This window comes from Coregonus clupeaformis, unplaced genomic scaffold (genome assembly GCF_020615455.1).
Source record: "Coregonus clupeaformis isolate EN_2021a unplaced genomic scaffold, ASM2061545v1 scaf0923, whole genome shotgun sequence".
NCBI classification, from domain to species: domain Eukaryota; kingdom Metazoa; phylum Chordata; class Actinopteri; order Salmoniformes; family Salmonidae; genus Coregonus; species Coregonus clupeaformis.
The window spans coordinates 170410-176627 of record NW_025534377.1 but is presented as its reverse complement, the minus strand read 5'-3'; the positions used below and the strand labels follow the sequence as shown (position 1 = coordinate 176627).

General features: G+C 42.0%; 1 non-coding gene and 1 pseudogene across 1 annotated transcript; one reads left to right on the top strand and one right to left on the bottom strand.

Moving 5' to 3' along the window:
- Nucleotides 1–1953: 1953 nt before the first annotated feature.
- trnap-ugg lies at nucleotides 1954–2028 on the top strand. Its single transcript has one exon. It is a non-coding gene; the product is annotated as a tRNA-Pro (tRNA).
- A 1326-nt stretch (nucleotides 2029–3354) lies between these two features.
- The window catches only part of LOC123485985, a 79120-nt pseudogene continuing 76256 nt past the window's right edge, over nucleotides 3355–6218 (bottom strand).

The following is a 6218-nucleotide window of genomic DNA, read 5'->3' as shown; positions in this document are numbered from 1 at the left end:
CAATTAAAGTATGTGTAAACTTGCCCCTTTCTTGTCTGCCTGTTAGTGTATCACACTGTAACCCAGATTGATTTTAATTACTACTGGTGTAGATAGTGTACAGTGCATTCGGAAAGTATTCAGACCCCTTGACTTTTCCATATTTTGTTACTTTACAGCCTTATCAATATTCACACAAATCCTTATAATGACAAAGCAAAAACCGGTTTTTAGAAATGTTTGCAAATGTATTAAAAATACAAAACTGAAATATCACATTTTCAGAAGTATTCAGACCCTTTACTCAGTACTTTGTTGAAGCACCTTTGGCAGCGATTACAGCCTTGAGTCTTCTTGGGTATGACGCTACAAGCTTGGCACACCTACATTTGGGGAGTTTCTCCCATTGTTCTCTGCAGATCCTCTCAAGCTCTGTTAGGTTGGATGGGGAGCGTCGCTGCACAGCTATTTTCAGGTCTCTCCAGAGATGTTCAAATCGGGTTCAAGTTCGGGCTCTGGCTGGGCCACTCAAGGACATTCAAAGACTTGTCCCGAAGCCACTCCTGCGTTGTCTTGGCTGTGTGCTTAGGGTCATTGTCCTGAGTGCTCTGGAGCAGGTTTTCATCAAGGATCTCTCTGTACTTTGCTCCATTAATTTTTCCCTCGATCCTGACTAGTCTCCCAGTCCCTGCCGCTGAAAAACATCCCCACAGCATGATGCTGCCACCACCATCCTTCACCATAGGGATGGTGCCAGGTTTTCTCCAGACGTGACGCTTGGCATTCAAAGGCCAAAGAGTTCAATCTTGGTTTCATCAGACCAGAGAATCTTGTTTCTCATGGTCTGAGAGTCCTTTAGGTGCCTTTTGGCAAACTCCAAGTGGGCTGTCATGTGCCTTTCACTGAGGAGTGGCTTCTGTCTGGCCACTACCATAAAGGCCTGATTGGTGGAGTGCTGCAGAGATGGTTGTCCTTCTGGAAGGTTCTCCCATCTACACAGAGGAACTCTGAAGCTCTGTCAGAGTGACCATCGGATTCTTGGTCATCTCCCTGACCAAGGCCCTTCTCCCCCGATTGCTCAGTTTGGCCGGGCGGCCAGCTCTAGGAAGAGTCTTCGTGGTTCCAAACTTCTTCCATTTAAGAGTGATGGAGGCCACTGTGTTCTCGGGGACCTTCAATGCAGATCTGTGCCTCAACACAATCCTGTCTCGGAGCTCTATGGACAATTCCTTCGACCTCATGGCTTAGTTTTTGCTCTGACATGCACTGTCAACTGTGGGACCTTATATAGACAGGTGTGTGCCTTTCCAAATCATGTCCAATCAATTTAATTTACCACAGGTGGACTCCAATCAAGTTGTAGAAACATCTCAAAAGCTCAATTTCGAGTCTCATGGCAAAGGGTCAGAATACTTATGTAAAAGGTATCTGTTTTTTATTTTTTTTAATACATTTGCAAAAATGTCTAAGAATCTGTTTTTGCCTTGTCATTATGGGGTATTATGTGTAGATTGATGAGAAAAAAAAGTAACATAAAAAAGTGGAAAAAGTAAAGGGGTCTGAATACTTTCCGAATGCACTGTATACCTAACCTATTAGTCCTGAGACTATTGTCTCAACCTGACACCCTCTGTTCCTCTTGTCTTGTTGGGCTAGAGCTAAAACATAAACATGATCTTATTCACTGAATGGCCTTTCTGTACACCAGTCAGCTACCCAAATACACACTCAGTGACAGTTTCATCTCTGTACACATGTTCTAGGCTAGTATTGACTATAATATTAATATTACTCTCATTATAAATATGACCCAGCAATGCATTTATATGCACCCGAAATTGACAAGTTACGCACGTTATTCAGTTCCAGATTGTTGTTCCATTCCTTGCCAAAAGGTATAAAATCACTAGACGTCATGTCTGACAATTCAATGACAAGTCCCCCCCCCAGCATCCCAACTGTGTAGTTGGCAAGTCCCCTGTAGCTCAGTTGGTAGAGCATGGCGCTTGGAACGCCAGGGTTGTGGGTTCGTTTCCCACGGGGGGCCAGTATGAAAATGTATGCACTCACTAACTGTAAGTCGCTCTGGATAAGAGTGTCTGCTAAATGACTAAAAATGTAAAAATGTGGGGTGGAATCCCAAAAGGCACACACATAGCTACCACTTTACATTTAAGTAATTTAGCAGAGCGACTTACAAATTGGTGCATTCAATTTAGGATAGCCAGTGGGACAACCACTTTTTTTTTTGTATAATTTGTTTTATGGGTGGGGGTTGGGGGGGTAGAAGGATTACTGTTATACTATTCCAGGTATTCCTTAAAGAGGTAGAGTTTCAAGTGTCTCCGGAAGGTGGTCAGTGACTCCGCTGACCTGGCGTCGTGGGGGAGCTTGTTCCACCATTGTGGTGCCAGAGCAGCAATTGCTTTGTACTGGGCTGAGCGGGAACTGAGCTTCCGTAGAGGTAGGGGGCTGCAGGCCAGAGGTGGATGAACGAGTGCCCTTGTTTGGGTGTAGGGGTTTGATCAGAGCCTGAAGGTAAGGATGCACATGCGGCCAGAACCTAATTATGTCCTCACCATCACTCCAGTGGTTGTCACTGCCATGCTTTTATCAGCTCTGCTGGAGTTGGAAGCTTACTGTCATCTTGCAGCACTCAATTTGTTTTGAGTGTTTGACTTCTTTAAAATGTGTGATCAAACCTCCTGCCTGTACAGAGCCACCACCCTGGTCCACCTGAAGAGGAACAATTACCTTGTTCACGACTGCTCTTCTGTAAGTGCTGGTTCTGTTTTCTTCAGAACAGTAGCATATGAAAAAAGTTCAAAGAATCCAGTCGTTTGAAGTCTTTTGTGTTTAATTACTGAATTTTACAAAGCAATGCATGTTTGAAACATTTACAATCATTTTCTTCATGTGTTAATGCATGCACAAATCCTCCCAACCAGGTGTGGACTTTAAAGCTCTATTCAGCGAAAAAGACAGGACAACGATGATCTAAAATACAAAACAAAACACTAGTAACTGTACATCCACCATACATTAGCTTGCATTCACTCACCAGTCTGATCATATTCTTCTCAAGCACACTTTAATGTCAGTGGTTAATCAGAAACAAAGGCACATTCACTCTGTACCGTCCTACTGTAACTAGCCTCATAATTAAGGTACCAGACACCTAAGAATCAAGCTACATTGGAGGGTATCACAGCCAGTTTACAGTGAAATATGTACAACATATTGACATTTCATTGATGTTCTTGATAGACAAACAAGTGAATAAGTCAATAAAATACAGGGTTTTGGGTGTATCAGATCTTCAGTTTGCAGTCGAACAAGCTTTCATGCTTGTATTTGGTTATTAAGTACAGTTTCTCAGTTCTTTTTGTGAAGAAACTTCATTTTACTTCCTAAAAGACACAAACAAAATGCAAGTAAGAACTGTTTACATCATGCAATTCTTTTTTTTACACACATTCGATGACATTTTCCAATTCCAACCGACATCTGCAGCGTTTACTGTGAATGTGCATCTCCATGAATGTCGGGAAATTATATAGTTTGGATGAATCCGGCTTCTACGACTACATCAGGAATCATCAACTAGATTCAGCCGTAAGGCAGTTTTTTCTTGAGCGGATGGTTAGGGGCCGGAACATAATTACAAATAAGTTGTAGACTGCAAATTGACCGCAAGAAACCCAAACATATATAATATTTGACTAAAATATAATAATTTTGAACCTTGCTTAGGTTTGTATACGATCACATATATCTCTTTATAACGTATGGGAATAATTTGGAACAGATTTCCAAAATGTTAATCACTTGTAGCTGATTTGCTGATGCTTTTACTGTCTTTTATGTCCAACAATATATTTTTTAAAAATAAAACATCCATCAGTTGGGGAACCCTGGACTACATGGTGCTCATTACTACATCATGGCCAAATGTGAATAGGCTTCTTTTAGACCAAAACTTTGTATCATCCTACATTTTAAGTCAGGTTACAATTTGTCCCAGTGGTAAAGTAGACGGGAAAGGTCTGTTGAGGGGAGATATTTTCTATGTTTTAAGTGCAGATTCTATTTTATTTTATTTGAGAACTCACCTAGCCCTTTGAGGAACTTGTTCACTCCACTCTGCTCTGTGTCTGGTAGCTCTTCCAGGTACTGCTCCACCCTCTGCTCAAAGAGTCCTGACAGAAACACAACAAAATGACAGAATAACATGAGGTAATTATTAACATTATTAATGTTATATTGTGAGGTAATGTTACAGTGCAATATATCAGGGAAGGCATGTTTTGGTATGGGGTGAAATACCCTTCACTGTGTGACCAGGAGATGGCACTGAATACCCAGCTAGAACCACTGTCAACTAGTGGTCCGTACCAGCACAGGTTTGAGAAGATCCCTTTAGGGATTTTGGACTACTTTGGTGGAAAAGTGAGGGGTGGCAGAGCCTACCTCTAAAGAGCATTTCTACCAATCATTACAGTTGACATATTATTTGTGTTATGAATCCATTTTAGGAGGACAGGACACACGTAACGTTATTATCTCTTTAACAAGTAGACAGGACCATACCATTACAGACTGTTGTGAGGGGTGATTAACAGGGTCACTGTAGGTTTGCTCTACCTTTGGCCCGGCATTTCCACAGCTCTCCGGTCTTGGATGAACCCGCAAACATCTGGGACTCCATGAAGACCCCCCAGGAAGCGACGGATGCTCTTGGAGCCACAGACTTGCGTGGAAGGCCTCGCGCTGGAAGATGCGTTCTCGCGCGCTGCTCTGGGTGAGGAAAAGGGAGTAGTGGCCGATGGTTTCCAGGAAGAAACGGATGAAGGCCTCCGACACCAGGCTGTTCAAGGAGTTACACTCTACAGAAACAGACGAGACAGATAGGTTAGTATTATGATGCTGAAACACACTTAATACATGTTCAATACATCTAGAAAGAAGCAACACAATCTACAATGGAACTCTTTTTATGCTTGAGAATTGTGCTTGAGAATCAAGAAAAGCCTATATCATTTGTGGGAATGACACAAGAGTTATTTAGAGCTGATGTTTGACTGATAGTGTATTCATACGTAACATTAAACAAACACTACATTCTGAACACCAGTAACCTTAAATTCAGTGAGGTGAATCACCCATTCCAGGAGAGTTCTCATCACTCCACAGACAGTGTATTGCTCCCAGACATGTGCTGTACATGTTCTTGTTCACAGGGTTGAAACGTGGCCAGTGCTCTGTTGTCCTAATTTACACTCGTAACATCTGGTTTAGTAGAGAGTGATGATGTGTCCCTCGTTCACCTTCGTCTGACTCGCTGTCAGAGTCCTGATTGATGATGTCATTCCTCTGCTCCAGAGCTAGCTCAAGAGCAGACTGGAGTTTCCTTGGCAACAACGAGGCCTCATCATCCATCTATACACACGCATAACAATTTAATTAGCATAATAAACAAAAATATCAAATGATCAGTCCATATTATATTACAATAAACTTTCTGGTCTTTTTGTTACCGGGAGGTACTGGAGAATTGAGACCAACCTGTCTGATGGAAGGTCAGTTCCCAGGTCCACCATCAAAGCCTGCAAAGGAAACAAAACAAGTCACATATTTGTGACTCATTTCAGGAAACTAGGCGTATGTCGCACGTCACTACTTCACAGGAGAGGCATTTGAACTTAAACAAGTATTTTTTATCAAAATGCGTTTTTTGGCAGAAATGCCTTCTGGAACATGTGAACTTTCATGTGCCTCAATAACAAACTTTTATTCCATCCGTAAATACGAATAAAATTGTTAAATTACGAGCCTAATTGGTTTAGCTACGGAAAAAGACAGGAACCATCCCACTAGCCATGATTGGCTGAGATAATGGATGGGCTGGATATGCCGAGAGATGAGTTTGGATTGGTCTGACATGTAGCATGCTTCTGTCTATAACTTGAACTGTTCAGTATGTGTTTATAGTCCTTTCTACCAGCACCGTTATGAAAGATATAACGTTAGCCATCGAGAACTGCAAAAGTTTTGTACTTTTTCTCAACAACATTGATGCCCTGAATTTAGCAGGCGTTATCAACAGATCAGTTGGAAAAAGTGATGGGCTACTTCTGCACAGGCCACGGTCAGTGTGAACCGGAGTGACTTTACACAACACTGGCCAAACAAGATGTAGCTACAAACAAAACAGAGTTAAATGGTTCCAGTCTGTCGTG